Here is a 16,064-nt window from a genome sequence, read left to right on the forward strand (position 1 = left end):
GTGTGCCAACATCCCTTGTTTGGCCTCCATTAAGTTTCACCAAGAGTCAGTGAATGTCAAGGGGTGTAACTTTTTCCATGTGGAGGAATACACGAATACACACTTTTGCTTCCTGAACACTTCCACATCTATAGAATCATAGAATCATGGAAACATATAGAATCATAGACAGGGTTGGATTGGAAGGTACCTCAAAGATCATCAAGTTCCAACCCCTGCCATGGGCAGGATTGCCAATCACTACATCAAGTAATAGATCAGACACCATCTTGTCAGACTGCCCCTCTGCTGCCATCTGTCACACAGCAACAAAACATAGTGGAACAGTGGCAGGAAGGTTCCATCTCTACTGTCATACCACTAACATCAGCCTTTGACATTGTAGGTCAGTATAATAAAATAGGAGGCATTACTTTTGGAGCATCCCTCTGAAGTCTGCTTCTAAAAGACAGAGAAAACACATGAGACACATCCTCCTCCACTAACACAGCCTGGAATGGCACGTCTGCTGCTCTGCTACTGAGCAGCACATAACACTGGCATGCCCACCGCACAGCTTCACCAGGCTCATCCATCATCCGTACCTGTATGTGCACTGCCTGAGCTTCAGCACCCAGCAATTATGCTTAGGCCTTTGCTAATGGTTACTCCACATCATGCAGGACCTAACTGTAATTGTGATTCTGGTGACGAGAGGAACCTCCAAGGCAATATTTATGGTGGTTTTATTCTCTTGAGTAAATTATCTGGTAAAATGCATAATCAGAAGTTGGCTTCAGCTGGAACTGCAGACACTGCTGTTGAGAAACAAATCATGCTCAGAAGCCACAAACCCGAGTAGAGGCCTCAGCAAAAATATGATACTCTCAGAGGAGGCAGCAGAAAGCAACTCATGTTCAAAAGCAGAAGATATTTTAAAAATGGATATAGAGAGAAAATAAAAAAGAACATACTAAGACTGCATGGGATATTGATTTCCCTCCTTTACTACCTTTCCCCTGCTTCTCTACAAGAAAAATTGGTGCTCATGCTTTCATATTATTATTTTGCATAGCTTTTAGTGGGGTTCATGCTGTGCCATACTGTATGCACAGATCTTTGGACAGTGTTCTCCCTGCAGCTGATGAAGCTTTGTTTCAAAACGCACCTGTCCATAAAGGGCTGCAGCTTAGGAGCCCCAGCTGTGGGGTTTTGCTGCAGACCCAGCACTGAGCTCTGCCCAGCTGTGGGCTGCTCCCTCATCACAGCTTGTCCAGGACATGAGCTGTCTCTCACTCTTTACAAGAAGCAAAATGCCAAGGCATGATTCTTGGAAATAAATCAGGTAGGAGGTGAGTTTCTGTGCCGTGGTGTTGTAAGTAGGTCACAGACTTCCACACAGGCCAGTTGGGAAGCAGTTCACATAGCTGTGGTTTGGTTTGGGTTTGGCTGCAGCACCTTCTGGAAGCTTCTGTGAGTTCCTGTGGGGCCTGCCAGGAGCTGAGCCACCCCAACCCTCCTCTCCAGACAGCCCATAAATCAGAGCCGTCCTGAGCCCCCCTGACCTGCCCTGCTGTGGGGTCTGAGACCATCCCAGTCGCTCCTGCTGCCCTGCAGGCTCCATCTCCATTCCTGACCCCTGTGGGTAACAGGGAGATCTGCCTCTTTTGCTTGCATGTGCAAAACTGCTGGTATCCTGCATGAAGTGCCCTTTGCAGAGCAATTGGTGTCAAAAGTCTGTTGGTCTTGGCCAAGTGTGCCCCTGCCCTGCTGAAAATGCTCCCTTCCATTCTCAGACCGTTATCTTTCCCCACTTCTAATTTTTTACAAGTGCAGCTGAACAGACTGAAAAGGTAGCTTGATCCAGATGAAAGCCTTCTGGATGCACAGGCCTGAGTTTCCCTGCAACTGGACTTAATTTTAGCCTTCCTTTCTAGCGGGGGCACGTAGCTGCTGAATTGTCTCCTTCCTGTCAGAACAAGGCTATTATTGTTTTTTTTACTGCATGAATTAGGCAAGTATTTTATTTACGAGAGACTTAATAAAACTACTAAGCTTTCCACATCCAAAGGATAGCATGGAGAGAAGTCCACGGTGCTCAGTAATTACGGCTTTCCTAATTTTTCTGTTAATCATGGAATATACCAAGTTGGGAGGAACCCTTAAAGATCACTGAATCCAGCTCGTGGTTCTACACAGGACTACCCAAAAATCAGACAGTATGACTGTCCAAAGACTCCCTGAGCTCCAGCAGCTCGGGGCTGTGCCCACTGCCCTGGGCAGGCTGTTCCATGCCCACTGCCCTCTGGTGCAGATTTTAAAAAAGATTTATGTATGTGTCTAAATATTACATCCTTCCTTCCTAACCCTACTAAGAAACATTAAAAATGAAGTTTGCTCATTTCTTCCTTCCCCAAATGAAGTCTGAATTAATAGGAAAGCCAGGAATCTGCTTTCCATTCTCACCACACTCCACATCCGTAAACAGTAAAACCATCAACAGAGATGAGGAGACCCACAGTGATCCCACTTGGTGGCAACCCATGGGAGTGAATGTGCCCTAAAAATCCTATAATTCCTTTCTTCAGGGTTTACAGTCACAGTCATTCTCTTTCTTCTAGAAAAATAACTCTCCAGTCTGTGATAGGAAAGATCCTGTTACAATTCTGAAGTAGTTGTTACAAATTTCTTACAAAATTCATGCAAACAAGTTTATACATGGTCTGTTAATCTTATATCTTCTTCATCTAGCAAATGCAGTTCTCAATCCTATTTCAAATGTGATGGAAAATTAATGACTGATAAACTGTATTAGTCAAGAAAGATCATGTGCCTCTAGTACCTTTAAATATATTTCTTATAGTTGTGAACTGTGATATTACACAAATTTAGGATTACTTCTATATAAAATATATACTTATATATATTTTTTTAAGATGAACAAGCAAAATTCTGAACTAAAGAAAAAGTATTTAATAACCAATAAAAGCCCTCTTGTGCAGCTGTAAACTCCAGCTCTCTACAGAACTACTGAAACTCTGAAAAATCTTCCTCCTATTTCAGATTTTTGTCCTTTTCCACTTTCAAATTTTCATGATACCCTTTGAAATCGTCTAGATCTTACCCTGTAATGCTGATGTATGGGGGAATTAACATTAACACTAGATGTGTTTAATCCTTTATGGCCTTCTGTTCAGGACTAAGAACAGCAAAAATATTAGTAATATTATATTCAGGCATCAGTTTTCTCTTAAAAGAAGTATCGCTTTTTATCCAGAATCTTTAAATGTCATCTACAGCCACCATTAATTGTACTACAGAGACTCAAAATAAAACTATAACATAGATTTATATCATCAAGTAATCAAATAGAAAACAAAAGAAATCTTTGTAATCTCTGCTATTTCTAGTATCACTCATTCTAAGGCTTTGTAATAGTTATTAGTATCTAATATAGTTTTTCAACTCCATCAAATCTTGAATTCTGCATTTGAAGCAGATTTTTGAAACGCTGTATCTCTGAGTTGATGATTGGCCATGAGGATTCATCCTGGAATCTTTGTAACCTCAGGAAAGAAGTTCTGACTTATCAAAAATGTACGCTTCTGTTAGCCAGAGTCACTGTGGGATGATTAACCTGTACTTGTGGCCCAGCTCCCACAGGCAGAGGACAGCACACAGCCTTGAGTCAGTAGTTTAATATTACCTCTGGCCACACATTCTCATCCCTGCGGGCAGTATTTACACTGCTCAAATGCCTATATAGGTAAATTGTTTTCCATGAGCACTCAATCTTGGATACTTGGATTTGAACTCTGGGCTGTGTCCTGAGTTGAATCCGCACTTGTTTTCCAAGCTTACTCACAAAGTGTAGACCTGAAGAGAGCACTTGCTGGACTTAAAACTATTTGCAACGTGTGCTGAGGTAAGTAGCTAGCTTGACAATGTAGGAACTGCTATGTAGAGTTCAACAGCTGCTCTGCTGCTTTAAAATTGGCTGCTATTCTTCCTTTCTTTATCATTAATTTGCGGCAGCTGGTGATGTGAGTTTGATATTCACCTATTAAAAATGTTCTTGCTTTCCAACAGACAGTAATTATATTCATCCTTGGAATGCAAAACCTCATTCCAGTGGAGGACACAACAAAGCAAATTCAAGGTACCTCATAAAGCAGGGTCCAATGTTTTACAAAATGTTTCTGTTTATTCTATTTATTTGTGTGTGTTTCAAGTCCAGTACCAGGATATGAATCATGTGTTGTGCTTACCAGACTTTTCATTTCATTTTGTGACATGATATGGACCAGCTCCAGAACATCTGGGATTACAGATATATCACCTTTCCAAATTTGGGGCTGTAGTCTCCTCTCATATCATTTTGCTTCTCCTTTAATTGTAATGGTTTCCCACTCTTAAACTTTATTTGTTATCTTCATGGAGGCTACAAATAGAAAATACAATTACACTGTATTTTGTCCTGATTGTTTTTGTTGTAGTTATTTTACGGCAGAAATAAATTAGGAAACTATTGTAATGTATCTAACTAAGCAGACTTTCTTGAGATATATATTTCTGAAAGAAAGTCTTGCTTTTAACATGCTCCTCTGCCATGAGTTACAATTAGAACATACATGATTCCATATAACTAGAACCAGTCCTTCGAGACAAATGCAGAGGGGAAATTATAAACACATGGGGAAAAGATTTCAAGCCACAAATCAACTTTCCTTCTTTGTGTTCCTTTTGTGGGAAAGAGAAAAATACATACATACATACATACATCAACGAGTAAGACTGCTGTATTGATTCTGCTCATCTGTGGCTATGCTTGTATTTTGTGACACCCTCTAGCATTGTTCCAGTAAGGAGAAAAAATAATTAATTCCATCAGATCTTTCTCTCTTAGCCTCAAGAGAATCATCCTCCCATATGAATTAATCAAATCCCATTTATGAATGGAGCACGTTGTTATCTCATCTTTGCTTTACAGTGTCTCATCTTCTCTTTGCCCTGTGTTCTTAATGCCCAGGTCATAGGACATTGCCTAGTTAGAAAACATACTCCCTCCTGTTCTAGCTCTGCACATTTCTTACTGCAGGCCTCTCTAGCATCCCACCTTGTGTAAAATGTGTAAATCTTGAAAATTTTTGTTCAGTGTTAGAGCACTTTTTTTGTTTACGGACTTTATGTGGAAAGCAGATGAATGTATAATAGAAATGCCCTTGTCTCCCCAACTAACTACTTAGTTGGACCTTACAATATAAGGACTTTTTTCCATAAAAAAATGTGCATTCTGAGTAACTCTATTTAACAGATGGCTCACCTTTGTTTTAATGGTCACTTTTTAGAAGGCTGACTTCAACCATGTTTCCTTTTCTCTTTCAGTTCTTTTCCCAGGTAGAAAAGGCAGTTATTCCCTAGCCTGTTTCTGTTAACTTATCTCTTCTGCACTATACCAAAACTTCCCTGACAGACAGTTTTCGTATGAAGTTTAAAAATTACTTGAATAAAATGCACTGGAACCTTGGATGAAACTACTAGTTTGATATTGGTCTACTTTTGTACCCAGAATGCTCTCATTATTGAGATGATATACAATGGCAGAGATCCATTGTAGTAGAATACCTGTGGGACTGAAATAAAAACTATGTTCAATACCTGCTTTTTCAGTTGTAGCCACATTTTTCCACAAAACGGTAAATAGACGTTGGAACAATGGAACAAAAACTAGTGACTCTTTCCCAAAGGCCCTACATCATATGAGAAAAGAGCACAATGGACATATACACAGGTGAGTTCAAGAAAGAAGATGATACTTGGTATTGCTGCTAACAGGTACATGAATGGCCTAATTCTTGGAATAGAATTGGAATCTTGGAATAGAATTCCTATTGAAAAATAGGAAGGGTAGAACCAAGGAATGCTTTCCCAGTAAAAATATATCATTCATACTAGAAATCCTGAGGCTCAGGTGAATTATAGGAACAGTAAAGACCATGTCTGCACTGATGATAGAAGTGAGGCATTAAGGAAAACACTCCAACAATTTTATTTATTTTGCAATCCGATCTTCTCTGCAACTGTTAGTATCTATTGCGTTTTCCTTATAAAGATAAGACTTTTCTTATAAAAAAAGCAAGACTGATCCTCCCTGTTGAAAATGTAACAAACTCAGCTTGAGTTAGAATAAATAATTCAGCTTATGTTTTCTTCTTCGTTTAACTGTAGGTGTATCTGTTCTGGAAGCTCAAATTTGGGATATAACCTAGATCTGTAGAGGTTCAATATTTTAACACTGAAGACTGTCCTTTGTTAATCAAGATACAGGAATTCAACAGCCTATAAAGCTGACTATAAAGCAGAATATAAAGCTGTTCTATAAAGCTGACTGACAAGTAAAGTTGCCCCTTACGAGGACTTTGTTTGATTTGGTCTGGCTTGGTTTGCTTTCAGTCTGAGTCAGACAATACTCAAACATTTTTAACAAATATCTTCTGATACTTAGCACCTACTTAGAAATACTAGCATCTCTGTGGCTTCATTGCTATCAGCAAAGAATGCTAATTCTGTGGTATCACCTACAAATTAGATGATCTGGATTAAAGTAATCAGATGAATCACCAGATTCCAGTCATAACCTGTTATAGAAACAGAAAATGTTTTCTGTAAACAGAATGCTCCAAGGAAAAATAGAAGGGGTTGGGGCTAACTGAGCAGGATTTTCCCCCTGATACATCTTCAATGTCTGCAAAGCCTAGTCCAATGAGAGAAAGAGAAGTATCCAACATTCTTATCAGGCTAGCTCTGACAATATATCTAATCATATAGGACTGTATTTGAAAACACACCTTTTATTTAATCAGAAAAATATACTTATCTAGTCTTGGCATTCTAGAGCAATTCTAGTAAGCAGAGAGGTAAGTGGTTGCATATTTAACAGTATATGTTGTTTGAAAATACTAACATAAATAAATGAACAATATCTTCCAAACTTTCTTTTTTTAAACCATTTAGTGACTCTTTTCAAAGAGATTTAGAAATTGGTCAGAGAAGTGTCTACTTGCATACAGACCCTTGATAAAGAAGGCTCTAGCATAATGTAACATATGTAAATTAAATCACTTGTCTAAAGGATTTACAGTGAGAAAATACCAACACATTGTTGTGTCTGGGCAAAGTTTAGCTTTGTATGCTTCAAACAGAATGACTGTGAACTTAAAATCACTAATTTGAAGCTCCTTTGGCATACAGCTCATTTAAGAGTTCTGCAGGTTGTTTTGTGCTTCAAACTATTATTTATCAGCAGTTGTGGAAAATCCACCCATGACTCACTGAAAAGTCTTTTCTGCTTTTGAATGTCTGTGAAACACCTTACTCTTATTGCCTAGGTAAACAGGACATGGGAGTTCCCTGTCTCAATTGTCTTTCAATTTTTTAATAACCTAAAAACACCGTCTGAGTTTCAGAGCCAGGCTTGAGTCATAGACCTTAGTCAATAGCATTCAACCAGTTTCAATTCTCTAAGAATGAAGTGGGCGAGATGATAATAATTACTGCACAATTTCAGCATAACTGCTCACTTTATTTTCACAGATAACTCTCATAAACACTGTGCTCACTCATTCACAGTTTTAATCAATAGTGTCTGGCATGGAATTTAAAGGGAGAAACCTACTATTGTTGTATGCATTTTGGGTGGCCTACTGATATTTGATTGGAGCAGGGATACCAACTGTCATTACACAGAGATTGGATTGGGAGACAATTAGCAGTGGTTACTATTTTGTCACATACATTGTCTGAAGAATTAATTTACAAACTTCAGCTGCGCTTCATGCATGAGAAATATTGAAAGACAATTTTGTCTTTCAAATCTGTGACTATTTTTAATGAGCTTGCTGACATTACTGATCTTTAATATCGACTGATGATTTCACTAATAATTTTATATTCCTTTATACCAATGATTTTTCATTGCATTGCATTTGAGGACTAAATTATTGTGTTTAACAAACTACTGGAAATGAATGCACTGAAATTGACAAATGACTTTCAAATTTGGGATAAATATTTGAAAATGTTACTATAAACCCTGCAAGCAAAACTGCTTAGTTAGATACTAGAAATATGTAAGTATTAATTTGCTTTGCTTTTGAAGCATTTTGAACATACAAGACTAATGTTTAGAATTTTCTTCTTGACTTATTACTGTGAAATCTGAGAAAACTCAGAGCTAAGCAAATGTTTAGACAAATATCTTCTTCAGTGAAAAATATGGTTTCAATTCAGTGAGCAGAAGACATATAATTCTAACTAAAGCCAAAAATATCAGGTGAAGACGATCAGTGCACTGCATTGTCAGCACCTCAGAGCATAATAGATTCCTTCTGAAAGACTTTCCAACAACCTACTGGACTGATAATAACCATCTTACCAAAGCCAAAGATTTTTAAATGGATTTGTTTAGATTCTCTTTGTTTAGCTCTCTTTTAAAAGTACCTGAGATATGTTGTGGTTTTATTGTTTGTTTTTTTTTTACTTTTATTTTTTCCTTTAGTAAGAAAGACAAATACAGAAATCTTCAGGTCAATTTTTTTTTTTTTTCATATTTTTCTTGTTCTGACTACACAGAAGTATCAGTTATTCACACAGCTTTATTAAAAAAAAAAAAAATCCACACATCTATCTTGTGGACAGCACATCATATACACTATAATTTAACTTGTATCTTATTTAGCCACATGGTTATGGGGTTTTTTGTCATGTTAGCTTTGAATGGGAAATTGATCTTCCTGTTATTATTCCTTTCCTGTAAGTGAAAAAGAAACAGTGCAACTAAAATTGCACAATAAGATAAATCAATCCTTGTATTTTGATAATGTTAGAGGACAGTATGCACTTCTAAAGTACTTTTTTCACTACCACTAAGACAGCGGGGGCAAAAATCTACAAACATGTCAGATTTATTTCTCTAAGTTCACATTCTTTTTGCCGTTTGGAGTTGGAAGTAAATGGGGTATTCTATAAGAGTAAGAGTGAATTCCACAAGAATAGATCTTAAATCACAGGCTCAGCATACTCTGGCAGCCAAAAGAAGTCAACAAAGTGCTAGGCATCATCAGGATACATATTGAGAACACAGTGGAGGACATGATTTTGGCAGTGTACAAAACATTCTTGCATTCAATTCTTGAGTACTTCATACAATTTTGTTCTCCACATCCACAGAAAGGATGTAATGTCACTAGGGAAAGAAAGCAGAAGGGCAGTCAAAATGATTAAATAAATGGCCAGCTATCAAATGAGAAATTTGGAGAACAGGAGATCAAGAACCTGATAAAACTAAAATTTGCAATATCTTGAAGGCTAATCTTGCATAACTCTTATGTACCAAACTGTACAGTATTAGAACTAAAGGGCATTCAGTCAGGCTTGTAGGAGTCTGATTTAAAACATGGAAATGAAAACATCTCTGACAGAGTGGTTACTGAACATCTGGAACTTGCTATTGCATAAGATCGTTAAAGCAGGCACCATCAGTCAAAAACTCATCAGACTCTTGTTCTCCCTAGATGTAATCTCCTATTATCATTCCTAAAAGGTGTAATACTGAGCTGGATTGACCCTTTTTGCGTTTATATATTAAATGGACAAAATGAAGCAATTCACCAAAACCAAATGAAAGTATGCTTAACAGTACATTCAGAGTTTGTGCTCTGGCAGTTAGGTAATCCAGGAGATAGTTAAAAACTCAAATAATTCCTTCTCATAGAAACAAAGGCAAACAGAACTGATTCATCCCTTCTGTTTATACCTTTATTAACCCGATTTTATTCTGTGATAAGGTGACCCACAGGAAGGACAAGGGAAAGGCTGTCGATGTCATTAACTTGGACTTCAACAAAACATTTGGTACTACTGAATCATGAGAACCACTTTTCTATATTGTGAGAACAGCCTTTTGCACAACATGAGCAGATATAAACTGAAGGATGGAGGCTTGTGTAAGTGCAAGCTCCAGAACAGAATGCAGAAGAGCCACGGAGGTTGTGGTCAAGTGAAGATAAGGAAGCAGAATCGATGTCCTGGTGTTGAAGATAAGAGGGCAAAACAGGTGCCTTAGCTCAACATAACATCCGTGGGAACCAGTTTGGGCTACTGCCCTTAAAAGGGTGGAAACTTACAGTGCAAATGACTTCATCCTTCATCCCACGACCACCAGGGATGTTATTTCTGCCCGTGTCCTTGGAATGTAATGAATATGTAGATGCTATGTCTTTAAATATGTAGTCACTTCTTTTCTTGATGTGCACGTTGGTGGGAATGATCCCCATGCACCCAGAGCTGTAATAAAGGGAACTCCTGCTTGACAAAACTCATTGGCATGTCAAGTTACTTTGTTGGTTTTCTTGGCTTCAGCTGACAAAAAAAAAAAACAACAAGAATTAGGCCATTCATGTACCCGTTAGCAGCAATACCAAGTATCATTTTCTTTCTTGAACTCACCTGTGTATATGTCCATTGTGTTCTTTTCTCATATGATGTAGGGCCTTTGGGAAAGAGTCACTAGTTTTTGTTCCATTGTTCCATTGTTCCAACGTCTATTTACCGTTTTGTGGAAAAATGTGGCTACAACTGAAAAAGCAGGTATTGAACATAGTTTTTATTTCAGTCCCACAGGTATTCTACTACAATGGATCTCTGCCATCTCAATAATGAGAACATTCTGGGTACAAAACTAGATCAATATCAAACTAGTAGTTTCATCCAAGGTTCCAATGCATTTTATTCATTTAACTCATTGGCATGTCAAGTTACTTTGTCAGTTGTTTCAGCATCCCTACTTCCCACAGCTTTCTCCTGGAGAAACTGGCTGTTTATCATTTGGACTAATGTACTATTTGTTAGGTAAAAAGCTGTCTGAATGGCCTGGCACAGGGAGTCATGAATGGATTTAAATGTGGTTCACCAGGGCTCTTTATTGAGGACAATTTTGTTTAATGCTTTTATTAGTGATCTTGGTGAATGGATTAAGTGCACACTGAGTAAGTTTGCAGATGACACCAAGCTGTGTGTTAGTGTTGACCTGCTTGAGGGAAGGAAGGCTCTGCAAAGGGATCTGGATAGGCTAGTTCCATGGGCTGCATCCAATTGGATCGCACTCAGTAAGGATAAATGCTGGGTGCTGCACTTGTGTCACAACAACCCCATTAAGTGTTACAGACTCAGGGAAAAGGTGACTGGAAACTTGACCAGGAGAAAGGAGCTGAGGGTGCTGTCTGATAGCCAGCTGAATATGAGCCAGCAGTATGCTTATGAGGCCAAGAGGGTTCAGAAGTCGTGTGACCGAAAGGAATAGGGAGGTGATTGCCCTTTGGTACTCAGCACTGGTGAGACTCCACCTCAAGTACTGTGTTCCATTTTGGGCCCCTCACTAAAAGAAGAAAGTTGTTGGAATATGTTCAGAAAAGAGAAATGAAGCTGTTGAAGGAGCTAGGAAACAAGACATACGAGAAACAGCTGAGGGAACTGGAATTGTTTAGTCTTGAGAAAAGGAGGCTGAGGGCAGACCTCATCGCTCTCTAAAACTACCTTAAAGGAGGTTGTAGTGAGGAAGGTGTTGATCTCTTTTCTCAGGTGACGAGTGATAGGATGCAAAGAAATTGAGAAGGTCAGGAAGATACCCACACTGAACTTTCCAATGACTGCTTCTGTTCTTGCTGCTGACCAGGAACACCTCAGCCTGAAGCAGCAGTGAAACAGGAGGTATCTTAAGGAAAAGTATGTGGGAGTGCTAGATTAGGATGCTGAAAGCTACATCTTTGCCTACTCACAAATGTAAGCTGAGCTGCTTTTCCCACTTGATTGGCTTTTACTGTTTTGCAGCTTCTGCTTGACTGCTTTTATAAATTTGACTGTGTCAAGCCTCCACACGACACAGTGTAACATGGGCATAGTCTCTGATACTGATATTATTTCAGTAATATTGTTTCAGTGCCAAAATGAGCAAGCATTTTGAATCAAAGTCACAACCCTGGTCAATCTTCTCCTGTTAATTGATACATTTCTAATTTTACTTTTCTATAAAACTTTAACCTCACTAACCAACTCAAGTTAATAGCAGATGCTCTTTATCACTGCAGTGAATCAGAGCATACTGCCTGCAGAGGAAAGAAGAACAAGTAAGACAAAAATGTCACTTCTTGGTATTTACTGGTACAGAAAATGTCGAATACCAAGAAAAACATGATTTTCAGAGATATAAAAGCAGAGATAGATATACTGAGAAATTATTTTCTAAAGATCTGTTTTATTCTCATTTCTTCCCACGGCTGCCATGTTAGCAGGGCTTGGTGTTTAGAGTCAGATGACACTGAGACTGAGTACTTTTATGAGGGATTCTGTGGGAGTAATCTTTGTAATCTATCCCATATATTTGCAGTTGAATGCTGGCCCTCATGTGTTTGTATTACTGTGTCTGCAGATCTTGTGAGAAAGAGGAATAGAAGCTGTTCTGTTTTTGTGGAAGTGGATACAAGAGGACATCTATAGAACAGAAGCAAGCATGAAAAGAATGACAGAGAATGGCAGAGGAAATGAGGTCTGTACTAACTGCTGAAAATGCTGTTAATGTTCATATAAAGCACTGCAGTGTACAAAATATATCATGGTACAATCACAGAATGGCCAGGGTTGGAAAGGACCTCAAGGATTATGAATCTTCAAACCCCTGCCACATGCAGGGCCACCAACCTCCCCATTTAATACTAGAGCAGGCTGCCCAGGGCCCCATCCAACCTGGCCTAGTATATTGAATGTATGTTTGAATTGTTAAAACTATCCAGAGATGTTAAGTCTGAATCCCCTTAAAATTCATTTGCATTTGCAAAATGTATTAGCTGGTTATTATTTCTGTATCAGTTTCTGGCTAGTATTTCACAGTAACTGAAGATCAACTGATACTGTGAAAACAGTCATAAATAAATTTGAATGTGATTGAGAAAACCCAAAATAAATGCATGATAATCCACTAAAGATAGATTTGAAATAAGATCAGACTCAGCTGCTCAGGGCTTCACCCTCTTGAGACTGAAAACCCCCAAAGACAGACACTGCACAACCTTTCTGGGTAGCCTGTGGTACTGCCTCACTATCTTCATGGAGAAAAAATGCTTTTCCTTATATTCAGGCTCAACCTCTCTTGTTCCAGTTAATACCCATTGCCATTTCTTTCCTGACCTCCACTGCAGTGAGAAGCCTGGCTCCAGCTCCTCCATGACCTTTCCATGCACGTTGGTGGCTGATTGGTATATTGTCCCAGAGCTCTCTCTGCTCCTGATTCCCAAGCTTCTCCTTAAGAGGGCAAGTGCTCCAGCTCTCCCAGTGGCCTCATGAATTCAGTGCGTATGGAGCAGTAACTTTTTTGCAAGACACTTTTACGTTGTATTTCTTTGAAACAGAAAAATGGCATGTTTGTTTCTGTGTCAGATAATTTAACACTGGAAAACATGCACTTTGCTAGGTTTCACTAAGATATTCTTAAAATCTAGTAGTTTTATTGTTAGTTCAAAACTTAAGATCAACCTTATCACTTGCTAGTAGCACTCCCTATGAAACTGTATGCATCAGACATCTAGATTTTCCCACTTCTTCTCAAGACTTTGCAATAGAGATGAGAAAATGCTTTTTAACAAGCTCAGCTGCATAAATAGCATGAGTGTGGTTGGCAAGAAAAAGCCAGGGCTTTAAAATCATACTTCCTTTCCTAAATGTTTTTAAAACATATGGTTTTACTCTCACAACTACTTACAAATAAAAAGTGTACTGTAAGCTTCACTTGTAAAGAGTCTTCTGTGCACTTCTGTGGAGGACAAACAGTTGTCCTTAGCATTTGTGTTACTGTCTCTTCTGCTAATTTCAGTGCACTTTTTTCCCATTTATTTGGCACTATCTTCAATTACTTGTGTATATACGTGGGAAGCTCTTATCCTGAATAGAAATCAGAATTAGAATTTAGTTCAACTAGACTGTACTTTTATTCACTGATGTCTCTGAAAGTGCCTGCTAATACCTCCATCTGGAGAGATCATTATTTTGTGTCCACAACTACATATGAGAGTGCCCACAACTCTCATATATTTAGCTGGCCCTAAGGAGAGGATTTCTCTCCCCTTCTCAAAATTCACATCACTACCTGTGACATTTCTTCTTGGAATACCAAAGATGACAAAGGTGTCCATGGCATTTAGGTGCTAGAGACAGCACTGGTTTGAAATATTTGGACTCAGTAGTGCTTGTACGTATTCTGATTTGTTATTACTTGAAAGATATAGGAAGTACAGTGCTCTTCTTAATTGGTAATCAAGAGAAAATTAAAACAGAAATCGTGAGTAGCCCTCATTACTAATAGAAACACATTAAAGTAAAGAGCACATGAAGGTAGAAGAAGGTGTGTGTTTCTGTTAAGCTCCTTTCTCCAATTTTTACAAATAAGTATTGTGAATAAAAATGTTTTAGGGGCTGATGACATTAGTTTTAATTTCACATCCTTAAAAGAATCATCTGTTCCTCCTGAAGGTGTAGAAGGTATCCAGAAGTTCAAACTCTACTTAGATATTAAACATGCAAAATTTGTGTTTCATTATGAAGTGTCCAAGCTTCTGAAAGGAACTGTTGAATCACTGCATGAATAAATGAAGTCATTTGTTTCTTCCTTATGTTAATTTTTAGACCTACAGTGAAGCATGTATTTCTATGGAAAACAGGTATCCTTATATGGATTGGTTAAGATTTAAGAATAATATTGCATATTAAGTCACACATAAAACAGCTTACAGACAGGGAAAATATTTTGCTATGATGGAAGAACTAAAATTAAAATGTTTTAAATGCATATTATTTGTATTTCTTGGTTGACGCAAGGAAAAAATATCTCAAAACATACAAAGATCCAATCACGTATGTTAGAGAGCCACAGTGCTACAGAGGTAATCTTTAAATAGATTTTACATTTGTGAATGTAAACATCAGGATTTAAAAAACAGAAAAATAAGGTTGTTGATGTCTCAAAAAACAAATTGCATTTTTACTTTTGAACTGGATTCTTGGGTTTTTGTTTTCCACTTTTTTTTCTACTTCTAACCAGTTTCTTCCCATTATGAGCAAAATTATGTTGGCTAGACAAAACCTCCGAGTTGCTTCCCAGTTTGCCAGCAATAGAGATAGCAGGATATTTAGTACTTGGTATTGGTGTGACAAGTCAATGAACCTCTACAGTGGAAGAAGCTCTGAGGACGTGGGCAAGGGGGGTATACTCATGAGGAACATACGGTGTGACTGATTGACAGGGGTGTTGCAAAGAATTATAAACTTCACACAGATGGGACTGGAGGTGACATCCACCATGCTGGATGAGCTGGCTAAATCAGTGGATCAACCAGCTGTGTAAATGACTGTCCCCGAGTAAGTAAGAGTGCAAAACGTATTCCTTTGCTACTCAGATGAACATGGGGAGTGCATACATCCTTTAGCCTCTCAGTAAGTATAAAAAATAAATTAGTGCTGCAGAGAAACAAAATAAATAAGAGATCTGGAGAGAGCAAAGGGCTTGATTTGGTTTCAACCTGTATATTACTATCTGGGGACTGGGGACACCCAGTGTCATTACAGTAAGCACATTACTGAGACTGGTAATAAGGATCACAAACGTACTGTGATTCAGCTGCATCTTGCAATTGCACTCTTTGAAATGCATTATATTTACACTGTGAATTAAGCACATTGCCCATCACTCTGCTAAATCAAATTGCTGTGTACCGTCAAACATCTTCACGTAAGGAGACTTTGTTTTACATATTAAATTCTTAATGTGTGAAACATCTGAAAGAGCCCGGTCAGAGGCTATTGAACTTTGATAACTGGGTACCACATTTTATGAAGTAATAAAGTAATATAAGGGGAGAATAAAATAATTTTACTATTGTAGAACTCAATAACTGCAGTCATTCTTCAAAATAGTATTTTTTTACAGGTTCCATCTATTTATTTCAAGAAACAATAAAATTCAATTACAGCAAATGCTGTAA

The 16,064-nt window shown here is 38.1% G+C and overlaps 1 long non-coding RNA gene across 2 annotated transcripts; it reads left to right on the top strand.

Annotated features, from left to right (window-relative positions):
- Positions 1-3,666: 3,666 nt before the first annotated feature.
- Positions 3,667-16,061, top strand: LOC125695537 (uncharacterized). Of its 2 annotated transcripts, XR_007377985.1 has the most exons (5): positions 3,667-3,904; positions 4,069-4,138; positions 11,617-11,745; positions 12,464-12,580; positions 16,010-16,061. It is a non-coding gene; the product is annotated as an uncharacterized LOC125695537 (long non-coding RNA). The 2 variants fall into 2 exon arrangements; XR_007377982.1 differs by lacking the exon at positions 11,617-11,745.
- Positions 16,062-16,064: the final 3 nt, after the last annotated feature.

The sequence above is a fragment of the Lagopus muta genome, chromosome 1, assembly GCF_023343835.1.
Source record: "Lagopus muta isolate bLagMut1 chromosome 1, bLagMut1 primary, whole genome shotgun sequence".
NCBI classification, from domain to species: Eukaryota; Metazoa; Chordata; class Aves; order Galliformes; family Phasianidae; genus Lagopus; species Lagopus muta.